This window comes from Calliopsis andreniformis, unplaced genomic scaffold (assembly GCF_051401765.1).
Source record: "Calliopsis andreniformis isolate RMS-2024a unplaced genomic scaffold, iyCalAndr_principal scaffold0001, whole genome shotgun sequence".
NCBI classification, from domain to species: domain Eukaryota; kingdom Metazoa; phylum Arthropoda; class Insecta; order Hymenoptera; family Andrenidae; genus Calliopsis; species Calliopsis andreniformis.
In genome coordinates, this window is record NW_027480422.1 from 23,149,688 (window position 1) to 23,170,891 (window position 21,204).

A 21,204-nucleotide genomic window follows, 5' to 3' on the forward strand; every position below is an offset into this window, starting at 1 on the left:
TTATTTTATGCTTCTGGCGTTGACTTCTTAGGCCCTAACTTTTCGATCTGTTGGGGCAACGTCCAAGAGTGAAGCCTATGTTGCCCGGAACGTAGAAGTGACCATTACTTTCACATTGGTTGCAATTATACCTTTTATACGATGGAAAAGCTGTTGTATTTTTATTGTATTTTATTCGTCTGGCGTTGTTTTCGAAGGCCCTAACTATTCGACCTGGTGGAGCAACGCCCTGGAGTGAAGCCTAGGTTGCCCGGAACGTAGAAATGGCCATTACTTTCACACTGTTTGCAATTATTCATTTTATACAATGGAAAAACTGTTGCATTTATATTGTATTTTATGCTTCTGGCGTTGACTTCTATGGCCCTAACCATTCGACGTGGTGGAGAAACGCCCTAGAGCGAAACCTAGGTTGCCTGGAACGTAGAAATGACCATTACTTTCACACTGGTTGCAATTATTCGATTATACGATGGAAAAACTGCTGTATTTCTATTTTATTTTATGCTTCTGGCGGTTACTTCTTTGGCCCTAACTATTGGATGTGGTGGAGCAACGCCCCAGAGTGAAGCCTAGGTTGCACGGAACGTAGAAATGGGCTTCACTTTGACACTGGTTGCAATTATTCCTGTTATACCATGGTCAAACTGTTGGATTTTTATCGTTTTTTATGCTTCTGGCGTGGAATTCTAAGTCCCTAGCTATTCGATCTGGTGGAGCAACGCCCTAGAGTGATGCCCAGGTAGCCCAGAGCGTTGAAATCACCATCACTTTCACGCTGGTTGCAATTATTCCTGTTATACGATGGAAAAACAGTTGTATTTATATTGTATTCTATGCTTCTGTAGTTGACTTCTAAGGTCCTAGCTATTCGATCTCTTGGAGCAACGTCCAAGAGTGAGGCCTATGTTGCCCGGAACGTAGAAATGACCATTACTTTCACACTGGTTGCAATTATTCGTTTTGTACAATGGAAGACCTGTTGTATTTTCATTGTATTTTATGCGTCAGGCCTTGTTTTCTAAGCCCCTAACTATTCGGTCTGTTGGAGCACGCCGTAGAGTGAAGCCTAGGTTGCGCGGAATGTAGAAATGACCATTTCTTTCAAACTGGTTGCAATTATTCCTGTTTTACGATGGAAAGGCTGTTGTATTTATTTTGTATTTGATGCTCCTGGCGTCCGCTTCTTAGGCCCTAACTATTGGATCTGGTGGACCAACGCCCTAGAGTGATGAATAGGTTGCCCGCAACGTAGAAATGACCATCACTTTCACACTGGTTGCAATTGTTCCTGTTATACGATGGAAAAACTGTTGTAATTTTATTTTATTTTATGCTTCTGGCGTTGACTTCTTAGGCCCTAACCTTTCGATCTGGTGGGGCAACGTCCAAGAGTGTAGCCTATGTTGCCCGGAACGTAGAAGTGACCATTACTTTCACATTGGTTGCAATTATACCTTTTATACGATGGAAAAGCTGTTGTATATTTATTGTATTTTATGCTTCTGGCGTTGAATTCTAAGTCCCTAGCTATTCGATCTGGTGGAGCAACGCCCTAGAGTGATGGCTAGGTAGCCCAGAGCGTTGAAATGGCCATCACTTTCACACTGGTTGCAATTATTCCTGTTATACGATGGAAAAACTGTTGCAATTTTATTGTATTTTAAGCGTCTGGCGTTGTTTTCAAAGGCCCTAACTATTCGACCTGGTGGAGCAACGCCCTAGAGTGAAGCCAAGGTTGCCCGGAACGTAAAAATGACCATTACTTTCACACAGTTTGCAATTATTCATTTTATACAATGGAAAGACTGTTGTATTTATATTGTATTCTATGCTTCTGGCGTTGACCTCTAAGGTCCTAGCTATTCGATCTCATGGAGCAACGTCCAAGAGTGAAGCCTATGTTGCCCGGGACGTAGAAATGACCATTACTTTCACACCGGTTGCAATTATTCCTGTTTCACGATGGAAAAACTGTTGTATTTATTTTGTATTTGATGCTCCTGGCGTCGGCTTCTTAGGCCCTAGCTATTGGATCTGGTGGGCAACGTCCCAGAGTGATGCCTATGTTGCCTGGAACGTAGAAGTGACCATTATTTTCATATTGGTTGCAATTATACCTTTTATACGATGGAAAAGCTGTTTTATTTTTATTGTATTTTATGCGCCTGGCGTTGTTTTCGAAGGCCCTAACTATTCGACCTGGTGGAGCAACGCACTAGAGTGAAGCCTAGGTAGCCCGGAACGTAGAAATGAGCATTACTTTCACACTGTTTGCAATTATTCATTTTATACAATGGAAAGACTGTTGTATTTATATTGTATTCTATGCTTCTGGCGTTGACTTCTGAGGTCCTAGCTATTCGATCTCATGGAGCAACGTCCAAGATAGAAGCCTATGTTGCCCGGAACGTAGAAATGACCGTCACTTTCGCACTGGTTGCAATTATTCCTGTTTTACGATGGAAAAACTGTTGTATTTATTTTGTATTTGATGCTCCTGGCGTCGGCTTCTTAGGCCCTAGCTATTGGATCTGGTGGAGCAGCGCCCTAGAGTGATGCCTAGGTTGCCCGGAACGTAGAAATGACCATCGCTTTCACACTGGTTGCAATTATTCCTGTTATACGACGGAAAAACTGTTGTAATTTTATTTTGTTTTATGCTTCTGGCGTTGACTTCTTAGGCCCTAACTTTTCGATCTGGTGGGGCAACGCCGTAGAGTGAAGCCTAGGATGCCCGGAGCGTAGAAATGACCTTTACTTTCACACTGGTTGCAATTATTCCTGTTTTACGATGGAAAAACTGTTGTATTTATTTTGTATTTGATGCTCCTGGCGTCGGCTTCTTAGGCCCTAGCTATTGGATCTGGTGGAGCAGCGCCCTAGAGTGATGCCTAGGTTGTCCGGAACGTAGAAATGACAATCACTTTCACACTGGTTGCAATTATTCCAGTTATACGATGGAAAAACTGTTGTAATTTTATTTTATTTTATGCTACTGGCGCTGACTTCTTAGGCCCTAACTTTTCGATCTGGTGGGGCAACGTCCAAGAGTGAAGCCTATGTTGCCTGGAACGTATAAGGGACCATTACTTTCACAGTGGTTGCAATTATACCTTTTATACGGTGGAAAAGCTGTTGTATTTTTATTGCATTTTATGCGCCTGGCGTTGTTTTCGAAGGCCCTAACTATTCGACCTGGTGGAGCAACGCCCTAGATTGAAGCATAGGATGCCCGGAACGTAGAAATGACCATTACTTTCACACTGTTTGCAATTATTCATTTTATACAATGGAAAAACTGTTGGATATATATTGTATTTTATGCATCTGGCGTTGACTTCTAAGGCCCTAACAATTCGACGTGGTGGAGCAACGCCCTAGAGCGAAACCTCGGTTGCCCGGAACGTAGAAATGACCATTACTTTCACACTGGTTGCAATTATTCGTTTTATACGATGGAAAATCTGTTGAATTTATATTTTATTTTATGCTTCTGGCGTTGACTTCTATGGCCCTAACTATTGGATCTGGTGGACCAACGCCCCAGAGTGAAGCCTAGGTTGCACGGAACGTAGAAATGACCATTTCTTTCACACTGGTTGCAATTATTCCTGTTTTACGATGGAAAAACCTTTGTATTTATTTTGTATTTGATGCTCCTGGCGTTGTCTTCTTAGGCCCTAACTATTGGATCTGGTGGACCAACGCCCTAGAGAGATGAATAGGTTGCCCCGAACGTAGAAATGACCATCACTTTCACGCTGGTTGCAATTACTCCTGTTATACGATGGAAAAACTGTTGTAGCTTTATTTTATTTTATGCTTCTGGCGTTGACTTCTTAGGCCCGAATTTTTCGATCTGGTGGGGCAACGTCCATGAGTGAAGCCTATGTTGCCTGGAACGTAGAAGTGACCATTACTTTCACATTGGTTGCAATTATACCTTTTATACGATGGAAAAGCTGTTGTCTTTTTATTGTACTTTATGCGTCTGGCGTTGTTATCTAAGGCCCTAACTATTCGACCCGGTGGAGCAACACCCTAGAGTGAAACCTAGGTTGCCCGGAACGTAGAAATGACCATTACTTTCACACTGTTTGCAATTATTCATTTTATACAATGGAAAAACTATTGCATTTATATTGCATTTTTTGCTTCTGGCGTTGACATCTAAGGTCCTAGCAATTCGATCTCTTGGAGGAACGTCCAAGAGTGAGGCCTATGTTACCCGGAACGTAGAAATGACCATTACTTTCACACTGGTTGCAATTATACCTTTTATACGATGGAAACCTGTTGTATTTATATTGTATTTTATGACTCTGGCGTTGACTTCTAAGGCCCTAACCATTTGACGGGGTGAAGCAACGCCCTAGAGCGAAACCTAGGTTGCCCGGGACGTATCAATGACCACTACTTTCACACTGGTTGCAATTATTCCTGTTATACCATGGACAAACTGTTGGATTTTTATTGTATTTTATGCTTCAGGCGTTGATTCCTAAGGCCCTAACTATTGGATCTTGTGGACCAACGCCGTAGAGTGAAGCCTAGGATGCCCGGAGCGTAGAAATGTCCATTACTTTCAGACTGGTTGCAATTATTCGTTTTATACGATGGAAAAACTGTTGTACTTATATCGTATTTTATGCTTCTGGCGTTGGCTTCTTAGGCCCTGACTTTTGGATCTGGTGGACCAACGCCCTAGAGTGAAGCCTAGGTTGCCCGGAACGTAGAAATGACCATCACTTTCACACTGGTTGCAATTATTCCTGTTATACGATGGAAAAACTGTTGTGATTTTCTTGTATTTTATGCTTCTGGCGTTGACTCCTATGGCCCTAACTATTCGACGTGGTGGAGCAACTCCCAAGAGCGAAATCTAGGTTCCCCGGAACGTAGATATGACTACTACTTTCACACTGTTTGCAATTATTCATTTTATACAATGGAAAGACTGTTGTATTTATATTGTATTCTATGCTTCTGTAGTTGACTTCTAAGGTCCTAGCTATTCGATCTCATGGAGCAGCGTCCAAGAGTAAAGCCTATGTTGCCCGGAACGTAGAAATGACCATTTCTTTCACACTGGTTGCAATTATTCCTATTTTACGATGGAAAAACCTTTGTATTTATTTTGTATTTGATGCTCCTCGCGTTGGCTTCTTAAGCCCTAACTATTGGATCTGGTGGACCAACGCCCTAGAGTGATGAATAGGTTGCCCCGAACGTAGAAATGACCATCACTTTCACACTGGTTGCAATTATTCCTGTTATACGATGGAAAAACTGTTGTAGTTTTATTTTATTTTATGCTGCTGGCGTTGACTTCTTAGGCCCGAATTTTTCGATCTGGTGGGGCAACGTCCATGAGTGAAGCCTATGTTGCCTGGAACGTAGAAGTGACCATTACTTTCACATTGGTTGCAATTATACCTTTTATACGATGGAAAAGCTGTTGTATTTTTATTGTACTTTATGCGTCCGGCGTTGTTTTCTAAGGCACTCACTATTCGACATGGTGGAGCAACGCCCTAGATTGAAGCTTAGGTTGCCCCGTACGTAGAAATGACTATTACTTTCACACTGGTTGCAATTATTCCTGTTATACCATGGACAAACTGTTGGATTTTTATTGTATTTTATGCTTCTGGCGTTGAATTCTAAGTCCCTAGCTATTCGATCTGGCGGAGCAACGACCTAGAGTGAAGCCTAGTTTGCCCGGAACGTAGAAATGACCATTACTTTCACACTGGTTGCAATTATTCCTGTTATACCATGGACAAACTGTTGTATTTTTATTGTATTTTATGCTTCTGGCGTTGAATTCTAAGTCCCTAGCTATTCGATCTGGTGGAGCAACGCCCTAGAGTGATGCCTAGGTAGCCCAGAGCGTTGAAATGACCATCACTTTCACACTGGTTGCAATCATTCATTTTATACAACGGAAAAACAGTTGTATTTATATTGTATTTTATGCTTCTGGCGTTGACTCCTAAGTCCCTAACTTTTGGATCTGGTGGACCAACGCCGTAGAGTGAAGCCTAGGGTGCCCGTAGCGTAGAAATGTCCATTACTTTCAGACTGGTTGCAATTATTCGTTTTATACGATGGAAAAACTGTTGTACTTATATCGTATTTTATGCTTCTGGCGTTGGCTTCTTAGGCCCTGACTTTTGGATCTGGTGGACCAACGCCCTGGAGTGAAGCCTAGGTTGCCTGGAACGTAGAAATGACCATCACTTTCACACTGGTTGCAATTATTCCTGTTATACGATGGAAAAACTGTTGTGATTTTCTTGTATTTTATGCTTCTGGCGTTGACTCCTATGGCCCTAACTATCCGACGTGGTGGAGCAACTCCCAAGAGCGAAACCTAGGTTCCCCGGAACGTAGATATGACTACCACGTTCACACTGGTTGCAATTATCCCTGTTATACGATCTACAAGCTGCTGGATTTTTATTGTACTTTATGTTTCTGGCGTTGACTTCTTAGGCCCTAACTATTGGATCTGGTGGACCAACGCCCTAGAGTGAAGCATAGGATGCCCGGAGCGTAGAAATGGCCATTACCTTCAGACTGGTTCCAATAATTCGTTTTATACGGTGGAAAAACTGTTGTACTTATATCGTATTTTATGCTTCTGGCGTTGACTCCTATGGCCCTAACTATTCGACGTGGTGGAGCAACGCCCAAGAGCGAAACCTAGGTTGCCCGGAACGTAGATATGACTATTACTTTCACACTGGTTGCAATTATCCCTGTTATGCGATCTACAAGCTCTTGCTTTTTTATTGTATTTTATGCGTCTGGCGTTGTTTTCTAAGGCCCTAACTTATCGACCTGGAGGAGCAACGCCCTAGAGTGAAGCCTAGGTTGCCCGGAACGTAGAAATGACCATTACCTTCACACTGTTTGCAATTATTCATTTTATACAATGGAAAGACTGTTGTATTTATATTGTACTCTATGCTTCTGCAGTTGACTTCTAAGGTCCTAGCTATTCGATCTCCTGGAGCAACGTCCAAGAGTGAAGCCTATGTTGCCCGGAACGTAGAAATGACCATTTCTTTCACACTTGTTGCAATTATTCCTGTTTTACGATGGAAAAACCTTTGTATTTATTTTGTATTTGATGCTCCTGGCGTTGGCTTCTTAGGCCCTAACTATTGGATCTGGTGGACCAACGCCCTAGAGTGATGAATAGGTTGCCCCGAACGTAGAAGTGACCATTAATTCCACATTGGTTGCAATTATACCTTTTATACGATGGAAAAGCTGTTGTATTTTTATTGTACTTTATGCGTCTGGCGTTGTTATCTAAGGCCCTAACTATTCGACCCGGTGGAGCAACACCCTAGAGTGAAACCTAGGTTGCCCGGAACGTAGAAATGACCATTACTTTCACACTGTTTGGAATTATTCATTTTATACAATGGAAAAACTATTGCATTTATATTGTATTTTTTGCTTCTGGCGTTGACTTCTAAGGTCCTAGCAATTCGATCTCTTGGAGCAACGTCCAAGAGTGAGGCCTATGTTACCCGGAACGTAGAAATGACCATTACTTTCACACTGGATGCAATTATACCTTTTATACGGTGGAAAAAATGTTGTATTTATATTGTATTTAATGATTCTGGCGTTGACTTCTAAGGCCCTGACTTTTGGATCTGGTGGACCAACGCCCTAGAGCGAAACCTAGGTTGCCCGGGACGTATCAATGACCACTACTTTCACACTGGTTGCAATTATTCCTGTTATACCATGGACAAACTGTTGGATTTTTATTGTATTTTATGCTTCAGGCGTTGATTCCTAAGGCCCTAACTATTGGATCTGGTGGACCAACGCCGTAGAGTGAAGCCTAGGATGCCCGGAGCGTAGAAATGTCTATTACTTTCAGACTGGTTGCAATTATTCGTTTTATACGATGGAAAATTTGCTGTACTTATATCGTATTTTATGCTTCTGGCGTTGGCTTCTTAGGCCCTGACTTTTGGATCTGGTGGACCAACGCCCTAGAGTGAAGCCTAGGTTGCCCGGAACGTAGAAATGACCATCACTTTCACACTGGTTGCAATTATTCCTGTTATACGATGGAAAAACTGTTGTGATTTTCTTGTATTTTATGCTTCTGGCGTTGACTCCTATGGCCCTAACTATTCGACGTGGTGGAGCAACTCCCAAGAGCGAAACCTAGGTTCCCCGGAACGTAGATATGACTACTACTTTCACACTGTTTGCAATTATTCATTTTATACAATGGAAAGACTGTTGTACTTATATTGTATTCTATGCTTCTGTAGTTGACTTCTAAGGTCCTAGCTATTCGATCTCATGGAGCAACGCCCTAGAGTGAAGCCTAGGTTGCCCGGAACGTAGAAATGACCATTTCTTTCACACTGGTTGCAATTATTCCTATTTTACGATGGAAAAACCTTTGTATTTATTTTGTATTTGATGCTCCTGGCGTTGGCTTCTTAAGCCCTAACTATTGGATCTGGTGGACCAACGCCCTAGAGTGATGAATAGGTTGCCCCGAACGTAGAAATGACCATCACTTTCACACTGGTTGCAATTATTCCTGTTATACGATGGAAAAACTGTTGTAATTTTATTTTGTTTTATGCTTCTGGCGTTGACTTCTTAGGCCCTAACTTTTCGATCTGGTGGGGCAAGGTCCAAGAGTGAAACCTATGTTGCCCGGAACGTAGAAGTGACCATTACTTTCACATTGGTTGCAATTATACCTTTTATACGATGGAAAAGCTGTTGTATTTTTATTGTATTTTATGCGTCCGGCGTTGTTTTCTAAGGCTCTCACTATTCGACATGGTGGAGCAACGCCCTAGATTGAAGCTTAGGTTGCCCCGTACGTAGAAATGACTATTACTTTCACACTGGTTGCAATTATTCCTGTTATCCCATGGACAAACGGTTGGATTTTTATTGTATTTTATGCTTCTGGCGTTGAATTCTAAGTCCCTAGCTATTCGATCTGGTGGAGCACCGCCCTAGAGTGATGCCTAGGTAGCCCAGAGCGTTGAAATGACCATCACTTTCACACTGGTTGCAATTGTTCCTGTTATACGATGGAAAAACTGTTGTAATTTTATTTTATTTTATGCTTCTGGCGTTGACTTCTCAGGCCCTAACCTTTCGATCTGGTGGGGCAACGTCCAAGAGTGAAGCCTATGTTGGCCGGAACGTAGAAGTGACCATTACTTTCACATTGGTTGCAATTATACCTTTTATACGTTGGAAAAGCTGTTGTATTTTTATTGTATTTTATGCTTCTGGCGTTGACTTCTTAGGCCCTAACTTTTCGATCTGGTGGGGCAACGTCCAAGAGTGAAGCCTATGTTGCCCGGAACGTAGAAATGAACATTACTTTCACACTCATTGCAATTATTCCTGTTTTGCGATGGAAAAACTGTTGTATTTATTTTGTATTTGATGCTCCTGGCGTCGGCTTCTTGGGCCCTAACTATTCGATCTGGTGGAGCAACGCCCTAGAGTGATGCCTAGGTTGCCCGGAACGTAGAAATGACCATCACCTTCACACTGGTTGCAATTATTCCTGTTATACGATGGAAAAACTGTTGTAGTTTTATTTTATTTTATGCTTCTGTCGTTGACTTCTTAGGCCCTAACCTTTCGATCTGGTGGGGCAACGTCCAAGAGTGAAGCCTATGTTGCCCGGAACGTAGAAGTGACCATTACTTTCACATTGGTTGCAATTATACCTTTTATACGATGGAAAAGCTGTTGTATTTTTATTGTATTTTATGCTTCTAGCGTTGACTTCTTAGGCCCTAACTTTTCGATCTGGTGGAGCAACGTCCAAGAGTGAAGCCTATGTTGCCCGGAACGTAGAAATGACCATTTCTATCACACTGTTTGCAACTATTCATTTTATACAATGGAAAAACTATTGCATTTATATTGTATTTTTTGCTTCTGGCTTTGACTTCTAAGGTCCTAGCAATTCGATCTCTTGGAGCAACGTCCAAGAGTGAGGCCTATGTTACCCGGTACGTAGAAATGATCATTACTTTCACACTGGTTGCAATTGTACCTTTTACACGATGGAAAAACTGTTGTTATTTTATTTTATTTTATGCTTCTGGCGTTGACTTCCTCGGCCCTAACTTTTCGATATGGTGGGGCAACGTCCAAGAGTGAAGCCTATGTTGCCCGGAACGCAGAAATGACCATTACTTTCACACTGGTTGCAATTATACCTTTAATACGATGGAATAGATGTTGTATTTTTATTGTATTTCATGCGTCTGGCGTTGTTTTCTAAGGCCCTAATTATTCGACCTGGTGGAGCAACGCCCTAGCGTGAAGCCTAGGTTTCCCGGAACGTAGAAATGACCATTTCTATCACACTGTTTGCAATTATTCATTTTATACAATGGAAAAACTGTTGTATTTATATTGTATTTTATGCTTCTGGCCTTGATTCCTAAGGCACTAACTATTGGATCTGGTGGACCAACGCCGTAGAGTGAAGCCTAGGTTGCCCCGAACGTAGAAATGACCATCACTTTCACACTGGTTGCAATTATTCCTGTTATACGATGGAAAAACTGTTGTAGTTTTATTTTATTTTATGCTTCTGGCGTTGACTTCTTAGGCCCGAATTTTTCGATCTGGTGGGGCAACGTCCATGAGTGAAGCCTATGTTGCCTGGAACGTAGAAGTGACCATTACTTTCACATTGGTTGCAATTATACCTTTTATACGATGGAAAAGCTGTTGTATTTTTATTGTACTTTATGCGTCTGGCGTTGTTATCTAAGGTCCTAACTATTCGACCCGGTGGAGCAACACCCTAGAGTGAAACCTAGGTTGCCCGGAACGTAGAAATGACCATTACTTTCACACTGTTTGCAATTATTCATTTTATGCAATGGAAAAACTATTGCATTTATATTGTATTTTTTGCTTTTGGCGTTGACTTCTAAGGTCCTAGCATGTCGATCTCTTGGAGCAACGTCCAAGAGTGAGGCCTATGTTACCCGGAACGTAGAAATGACCATTACTTTCATACTGGTTGCAATTATTCATTTTATACAATGGAAAGACTGTTGTATTTATATTGTATTCTATGCTTCTGGCGTTGACCTCTAAGGTCCTAGCCATTCGATCTCTTGGAGCAACGTCCAAGAGTGAAGCCTATGTTGCCCGGAACGTAGAAATGACCATTTCATTCACACTGGTTGCAATTATTCATTTTAAACAATGGAAAAACTGCTGTAATTTTATTTTGTTTTATGCTTCTGGCGTTGACTTCTTAGGCCCTAACTTTTCGATCTGGTGGGGCAACGTCCGAGAGTGAAGCCTATGTTGCCCGGAACGTAGAAGTGACAATTACTTTCACATTGGTTGCAATTATACCTTTTATACGATGGAAAAACTGTTGTATCTATATTGTATTATATGCTTCTCGCGGTGACTTCTTAGTCTCTATCTATTCAATGTGGTGAAGCAACGCACTAGAGTAATGCCTAGGTTGCCCGGAACATAGAAATGACCATTACCATCACACTTGTTGCAATTATTCCTGTTATACGATGGAAAAGCTGCTGTATTTTTATTGTATTTTATGCTTCTGGCGTTGACTTCCATGGCCGTAGCTATTCGATCTGGTGGAACAACGACCTAGAGTGAAACCTAGGTTGCCTGGTACGTAGAAATGACCATTACTTTCACACTGGTTGCAATTATTCCTGTTATACGATGGACAAACTGTTTGATCTTTATTGTACTTTATGGTCCTGGCCTTGACTTCTAAGGCCCTATGTATTCGATCTGGTGGAGCAATGCCTCAGTGTTAAGTCTAGCATGCCCGGAACGTAGAAATGGGCATTACTTTCGCACTGGTTGCAATTATACGTTTTAGACGTTGGAAAAACTATTGTACATATATCGTGTTTTATGCTTCTGGCGTTGACTTCATAGGCCCTAGTTATTCGATCTGGTGGAACAACGCCCTAGAGTGAAGCCTAGGTTGCCCGGATCGTAGACATGACCATAACTTTCACACTGGTTGCAATTATTCGTTTTATACAATGGAAAAGCTGTTGTATTTATATTGTATTTTATTCTTCTGGCGATGACTTCTAAGGCCGTAGCTATTCGATGTTGTGGAGCAACGACCTAGAGTGAAGCCTAGGTTGCCCGGAACGTATAAATGGCCATTACTTTCACACTGGTTGCAATTACTCCTGTTACACGATGGAAAAACTGTGGTATTCTTATTGTATTTTATGCACCTGGTGTTGACCTCCTAGGCCCTAAATATTCGATCTGGTGGAGCAACGCCTCAGAGTTATATCTAGGATGGCCGGAACGTAGAAATGGCCATAACTTTAACACTGGTTGCAATTATTCGAATTATACGATGGAAAAACTGTTGAATTTATTTTGTATTTTATGCTTCTGGCGTTGACTTCATAGGCCCTAACTATTCGATCTGGTGGGCCAACGCCCTAGACTGAAGCCTAGGCTGCCCGGAACGTAGAAATGACCATCGCTTTCACACTGGTTGCAATTACTCCTGTTATACGATGGAAAAACTGTTGTATCTTTATTGTATTTTATGCTTCGGGCGTTGACGTCTAAGGCCCTAACTATTCGATCTGGTGGAGCAACGCCCTAGAGCCAAGCCTAGGTTGCCAGGAACGTAGAAATGACCATCACTTTCATAATGCTTGCAATTATTCATTTTACACGATGGAAAAGCTGTTGTACTTATATTGTATTTTATGCTTCTGGCGTTGACTTCTTAGGTCCTAGACATTCGATCTGGTGGAGCAGCGCTCTAGAGTGAAGCCTAGGTTGCCCGGAGCGTAGAAACGACCATACCTTTCACACTCGAACTATTATTCGTTTTATACGATGGAAAAACTATTGTATTTATATTGTATTTTATGCTTCCGGCATTGACTTCTAAGGCCGTAGCTATTAGATGTGGTGGAATAACGCACTACAGTGAAGCCTAGGTTGCCCGAAACGTAGAAATGACCATCACTTTCACACTGGTTGTAATTACTCCTGTAATGCGATGGAAAAACTGTTGTATCTTTATTGTGTTTTATGCTTCTGGCGTTGACTTCTTAGGCCCTGACCATTCGATCTGGTGGAGCAACGCCTTAGGGTGAAGCCTAGGTTGCCCGGAACGTATAAATGACCATAACATTCATACTGATTGCAATTATTCGTTTTATACGATGGAAATGCTGTTGTATTACTATTGTATTTTATGCTTCTGGCGTTGACTTGTTAGGCCATAACTATTCGATCTGGTGGTGCAACGCCCTAGAGAGAAGCCTAGATGGCCCGGAACGTAGATATGACCATTACCTTCACACTGGTTGCAATTATTCCTGTTATACGATGGAAAAACTGTTGTGTCTTTATTGTGTTTTATGCTTCTGGCGTTGACTTCTAAGGCCCTAACTATTCCATCTGGTGGAGCAACGCCCTAGAGTGAAGCCTACGTTGCCCGGAACGTAGAAATGACCGTTACTTTCACACTGTTTGCAAATATACATTATATACGATGGAAAAGCTGTTGTATTTATATTGCATTTTATGCTTCTGGCGTTGACTTCTTAGGCACTAACTATTCGATCTGGTGGAACAACGTCCTAGAGTTAAGCCAAGGTTGCCCGGAACGTAGAAATGACCGTTACTTTCACACTGTTTGCAAATATACATTATATACGATGGAAAAGCTGTTGTACTTATGTTGTATCTTATGCTTCTGGCGTTGACTTCTTAGGCTCTAACTATTCGATCTGGTGGAGCAACGCCCTGGAGTTAAGCCATGGTTGCCCGGAACGTAGAAATGACCGTTACTTTCACACTGTTTGCAAATATACATTATATACGATGGAAAAGCTGTTGTATTTATATTGCATTTTATGCTTCTGGCGTTGACTTCTTAGGCACTAACTATTCGATCTGGTGGAACAACGTCCTAGAGTTAAGCCAAGGTTGCCCGGAACGTAGAAATGACCGTTACTTTCACACTGTTTGCAAATATACATTATATACGATGGAAAAGCTGTTGTATTTATATTGCATTTTATGCTTCTGGCGTTGACTTCTTAGGCCCTAGCTATTCGATCTGGCGGAGCAACGCCCTGGAGTGAAGCCTGGGTTGCGCGGAACGTAGAAATGACCATTACCTTCACACTGTTTGCAAATATACATTATATACGATGGAAAAGCTGTGGTATCTATTTTGTATTTTATGCTTCTGGCGCTGACTTCTTAGGTCCTAACTATTGGATCTGGTGGAGCAACGCCGAGGGGTGAAGCCTAGGATGCGCTGAACGTAGAAATGACCATAACTTTCACACTGGTTTCAATTATTAGTTTTATACAATGGAAAAACTGTTCTATTTATTTTGTATTTTATGCTTCTGGCGGTGACTTCTAAGGCCCTAACTATTCGATCTGGTGGAGCAACGCCCTAGAGTGAAGCCTAGGTTGCCCGGAACGTAGAAATGACCATTACCTACACACTGTTTGCGATTATTCATTTTATACTATGGTAAAACTGTTGGACATATATCGTATTTTATGCTTCTGGCGTTGACTTCTTAGGCCCTAAATATTCGGTCACGTGGAGCAACGCCCTAGTGTGAAGCCTGGGTTGCCCGGAACGTAGAAATGACCATAACTTTCATACTGGTTGCAATTATTCGTTTTATACGATGGAAAAACTGTTGTACTTATTTTCTATTTGGTGCTTCTGGCGTTGACTTCTTATGCCCTATCTGTCGGATGTGGTGGATCAAAGCCCTAGAGTGAAGCCTAGGTTGCCCGGAACGTAGAAATGACCATCACCTTCACTCTGGTTGCAATTATTCCTGTTATACGATGGAAAAACTGTTGTATTTATATTATATTTTAAGCTTCAGGCGTTGACTTCTAAGGCCGTAGCTATTCGGTGTGGTGGAGCAACGCCCTAGACTGAAGCCTAGGTTGCCCGGGACGTAGAAATGTCCATTACTTCCACAGTGTTTGCAATTATTCATATTATACTGTGGAAAAACTGTTGTATTTATATTGTATTTTATGCTTCCGGCATTGACTTCTAAGGCCCTAACTATTCGATGTGGTGGATCAACGCCCTAGGGTGAAGCCTAGGTTGCCCGGAACGTGGAAATGACCATAGCTTTCACACTGGTTGCAATTATTTCTGTTATACAAGGGAAAAGCTATTGTATTTATATTGTATTTTATGCTTCTGGCGTTGGCTTCTTAGGCCCTAACCATTCGATCTGGTGGAGCAACGCCCTAGAGTGAAGCCTAGGTTGCCCGGAATGTGGATATGACCATTACCTTCACACTGTTTGCGATTACTCATTTCATACGATGGTAAAACTGTTGTACTTATGTTGTATTTTATTCTTCTGGCGTTGAATTCTAAGTCCCTAGCTATTCGATCTGGTGGTGCAGCTCCCTGGAGTGAAGCCTAGGCTACCCGGAACGTAGAAATGACCAGTACTTTCAAACTGGTTGCAGTTATTCCTGTCACACAATGGAAGAACTGTTGTACTTATGTTGTATTTTATGCTTCTGGCGTTGAATTCTAAGTCCCTAACTATTCCACCTGGTGGAGCAACGCCCTAGAGTGAAGCCTAGGTTGCCCGGAACGTAGAACTGACACTTACTTTCACACTGTTTGCAAATATGCTTTATATACGATGGAAAAACTGTTGTATCTATTTTGTATGTTATGCTTCTGTCGCTGACTTCATAGGTCCTAACTATTGGATCTGGAGGAGCAACGCCCTGGGGTGAAGCCTAGGTTGCGCGGAACGTAGAAAAGATCATAACTTTCACACTGGTTTCAATTATTCGTTTTATACAATTGAAAAACTGTTCTATTTATTTTGTATTTTATGCTTCTGGCGTTGGCTTCAAAGACCGTAGCTACTCGATGTGGTGGAGCAACGCCCTAGAGTGAAGCCTAGGTTGCACGTAACGTAGAAATGACCATAACTTTCACACTGGTTGCAATTATCCGTTTTATGCAATGGAAAAACTGTTGTATGTTTATTGTATTTTATGCTTCGGTCATTGACTTCTACGCCCTACCTATTCGATCTGGTGGAGCAACGCCCTAGAGTCAAGCCTAGGTTGCCCGGAACGTAGATATAATTATAACTTTCACTCTGGTTGCAATCATTCATTTTATACGATGGAAGGACTGTTGTATGTATTTTGTATTTTATGCTTCTGTCGTTGACTTCTAAGGCCCTAGCTCTTCGATCTGGTGCAGCAATGCCTCAGAGTTAAGTCTAGGATGACCGAAACGTAGAAATGGCCATTACTTTCACATTGGCTGCAATTATTCCTGTTATACGATGGAAAAGGTCCTGTAGTTATATTGTATTTTATGCTTCTGGCGTTGACTTGTTAGGACCTAACTATTCAATCTGGTGGGGCAACGCCCTAGAGTGAAGCCTAGGTTGTCCGGAACGTGGTAGTGACCATTACCTTCACACTGGTTGCAATTATTCCTACTATACGATGGAAAGGCTGTTGTATTTTTATCGTATTTTATGCCCCTGGCGTTGACTTCTAAGGACCTAGATAATCGGTCGGGTGGAGCAACGCCCTAGAGTGAAGCCTAGGTTGCCCGGAACGTAGAAAAGACCATTACCTTCACACTGGTTGGAATTATTCCTGTAATACGATGGAAAAACTGTTGTACTTATGTTGTATTTTATGCTTCTGGCGTCGAATTCTAAGTACCTTACTATTCGATGTGGTGGAGCAACGCCCTAGGGTGAAGTCTAGGTTGCCCGGAACGTAGTGATGACCAGTACATTCACACTGGTTGCAGTTATTCCTCTTATACGATGGAAAAACTGTGACATTTTTATTGTATTTTATGCTTCTGTTGTTGAATTCTAAGTCCCTAACTATTCGATCTCGTGAAGCAACGCCTTGGAGTGAAAACCAGGTTGCCCGGAACGTAGAAATGACCATTACTTTCACACTGTTTGCAAATATACATTATATACGATGGAAAAGCTGTAGTATTTAAATTGTATTTTATGCTGCTGGCGTTAACTTCTAAGGCCGTAGCTATTCGATGTGGTGGAGGAATGCCCTAGAGTCAAGCCTATGTTGCCCGTGACGTCGAAATGACCATTACCTTCACGCTGGTTGCAATTATTCCTGTTATACGAAGGAAAAACTGCTGTGTTTTTATTGTATTTTATGTTTCGGGCGCAGACTTCTAAGGCCCTAGCTTTTCGATCTGGTATAGCAGCGCCCTAGAGTGAAGCCTAGGTTGCACGTAACGTAGAAAAGACCATAACTTTCACACTGGTTTCAATTATTCGTTTTATACAATGGAAAAACTGTTCCATTTATTTTGTATTTTATGCTTCGGGCGTTGACTTCTATGGCCTTAACTATTCGATCTGGTGGAGCAACGCCCTAGAGTGAAGCCTAGGATGCCCGGAACGTAGAAATGACCATTTCTTCCACACTGTTTGTAATTATTCATATTATGCAGTGGAAAAACTGTTGTATTTATATTGTATTTTATGCTTCAGGCGTTGACTTCTTAGGCCGTAACTATTCGCTCTGGTGGAACAACGCCCTAGAGTGATGCCTAGGTTGCGCGGAACGTAGAAATGACCATTATTTCCTCACTGTTTGCAATTATTCATTTTATACAATGGAAAAACTGTTGTATTTATATTGTATTTTATGCTTCTGGCGTTGACTTCTTAGGACCTAGCTATTGGATCTGGTGGACCATCGCCCTAGAGTGAAGCCTAGGTTGCCCGGAACGTAGAAATGACAATAACATTCATACTGGTTGCAATTATTTCTGTTATACAAGGGAAAAACCGTTGTATTTATATTGTTTCTTATAGTTATGGCGTTGACTTCTAAGGCCGGAGCTATTCGATGTGGTGGAGCAATGCCCTAGAGTGAAGCCTAGGTTGCCCGGAAAGTAGAAATGACCATTACCTCCACACTGTTTGCAATTATTCATTTTATACAATGGAAAAACTGTTGTATTTATATTGTTTTTTATAGTTATGGCGTTGACTTCTAAGGCCGTAGGTATTCGATGTGGTGGAGCAATGCCCTAGAGTGAAGCCTAGGATGCCCGCAACGTAGAAATGACCATATCGTTCACACTGTTTGCAATTATTCCTGTTATACGATTGAAAACTGTTTTATCTATATTGTATTTTATGCTTCAGGCGTTGACTTCTTAGGCCCTAACTATTCGCTCTGGTGGAACAACGCCCTAGAGTCATGCCTAGGTCGCCCGGATCGTAGAAATGACCATTACTTGCACACTGGTTGCAATTATTTCTGTTATACAAGGGAAAAGCTGTTGTATTTATATTGTATTCTATGCTTCTGGCGCTGACTTCTAAGGTCCTAGCTATTCGATCTCGTGGAGCAACGCCCTAGAGTGAAAACTAGGTTGCCCGGAACGTAGAAATGACCATTACTTTCACACTGATTGCAAATATACATTATTCACGATGGAACAGCTGTAGTATTTATATTGTATTTTATGATTCTGGCGTTGACTAATTTGGCCCTACCTATTTGATCTGGTGGAGCACTGCCCTAGAGTGAAGCCTAGGTTTCCCGGCACGTAGAAAAGACCATTACTTGCACACTGGTTGCAATTATTTCTGTTATACAAGGGAAAAGCTGTTGTATTTATATTGTATTCTATGCTTCTGGCGTTGACTTCTGAGGCCCTAGCTATTCGATCTGGTGGAGCAAAGCCCTAGAGTGAAGCCTAGACTGTCCGGAACATACAAATGACAAATACCTTCTCGTTTGTTGCAATTATTCCTGTTATACGATGAAAAAACTGTTGTATTTTTATTGTATTTTATGCTTCAGGCGTTGACTTCTAAGGCCGTAGCTATTCGATGTGGTGGAGCAACGCCCTAGAGTGAAGCCTAGGTTGCCCGGAACGTGGAAATGACCATTACTTTCACACTGGTTGCAATTATTCGCTTTATACGATGGAAAAAGTGTTGTACATAAATCGTATTTTATTCTTCTGGCGTTGACTTCTTAGGACCTGACAATTCGATCTGGTGGAACAACGCCATAGAGTCAAGACTAGGTTGCCCGGAACGTAGAAATGAACATGCCTTTCACACTCGAGCAATTATACGTTTTAGACGATGGAAAAACTATTGTATCAATTTGGAATTTTATGCCTCTGGCGTTGACTTCTTTTGCCCTAACTATTCGATCTGGTGGAACAACGCCCTAGAGAGAAGCCTAGGTTGCCCGGAACGTAGAAATGTCCATCACTTTCACACTGGTTGCATTTATTCCTGTTATACGACGGAAAAACTGTTGTATCTATATTGTGTTTTATGCTTTGGGCGTTGACTTCTATGGCGCTACCTATTCGATCTGGTGGAGCAACCCCATAGAGTCAAGCCTAGGTTGCCCGGAGCGTAGACATGTCCATAACTTTCACACGGGTTGCAGTTATTCGTTGTATACGATAGAAAGGCTGTTGTATTTATTTTGTATCTTATGCTTCTGGCTTTGACTTCTAAGGTCCTAGCTATTCGATCTCGTGAGGCAACGTACAAGTGTCAAGCCTATGTTGCCCGAAACGTAGAAATGATCATTACTTTCACACTGGTTGCAATTATACGTGCTATGCGATGGAAAAGCTGTTGCATTTTTATTGTATTTTCTGCTTCTGGCTTTGACTTCTAAGGTCCTAGCTATCCGACCTGTTGGGGCTACGTCCAAGAGTGAAGCCTATGTTGCGCGGGACGTAGAAATGACCATTACTTTCACACTGTTTGCAAATATACATTATATACGATGGAAAAACTGTAGTATATATATTGTTTTTAATGCTTCGGTCGTCGACAAATTAGGCCCTAACTATTTGATCTGGTGGAGCACCGCCCTAGAGTGAAGCCTAGGTTGCCCGGTACGTAGACAAGGCCATTACCTTCACACTGGTTGCAATTATTCGTTTTAGACAATGGAAAAACTATTGTATTTATTTTGTATTTTATGCCTCTGGCGTTGACCTCTTAGGCCCTAACTATTCGATCTGGAGGACCAACGCCCCAGAGTGAAGCCTAGGTCGCCCCGAACGTAGAAATGACCACCACCTTCACTCTGGTTGCAATTATTCCTGTTATACGGTGGAAAAACTGATGTATCTTTATTGTATTTTATGCTCGGGCGTTGACTTCTAAGGCCCTTGCTATTGGATATGGTGGAGCAACGCCCTGTAGTGAAGCCTAGGTTGCCCGGAACGTAGAAAAGACCATTACCTTCACACTGGTTGCAATTATTCCTGTAATACGATGGAAAAACTGTTGTACTTATGTTGTATTTTATGCTTCTGGCGTCGAATTCTAAGTACCTTACTATTCGATGTGGTGGAGCAACGCCCTAGGGTGAAGTCTAGGTTGCCCGGAACGTAGTGATGACCTGTACATTCACACTGGTTGCAGTTATTCCTCTTATACGATGGAAAAACTGTGACATTTTTATTGTATTTTATGCTTCTGTCGTTGAATTCTAAGTCCCTAACTATTCGATCTCGTGAAGCAACGCCCTGGAGTGAAAACCAGGTTGCCCGGAACGTAGAAATGACCATCACTTTCACACTGTTTGCAAATATACATTATATGCGATGGAAAAGCTGTAGTATTTAAATTGTATTTTATGCTTCTGGCGTTAACTTCTAAGGCCGTAGCTATTCGTTGTGGTGGAGGAATGCCCTAGAGTCAAGCCTATGTTGCCCGTGACGTCGAAATGACCATTACCTTCACGCTGGTTGCAATTATTCCTCTTATACGAAGGAAACACTGCTGTGTTTTTATTGTATTTTATGTTTCGGGCGCAGACTTCTAAGGCCCTAGCTTTTCGATCTGGTATAGCAGCGCCCTAGAGTGAAGCCTAGGTTGCCCGAATCCTAGAAATGCCCATTACCTTCACTCTGGTTACAATTATTCATGCTATACGATGGAAAAACTGTTGTATTTTTATTGTATTTTATTCCTCTGGCGTTGACTTCTTAGGCCCTAGCTATTCGATCTGGTGGAGCAACGCCCTAGATTGAAACCTAGGTTGCCCGGGACGTAGAAATGACTGTTACTTTCACAATGTTTGCAATTATTC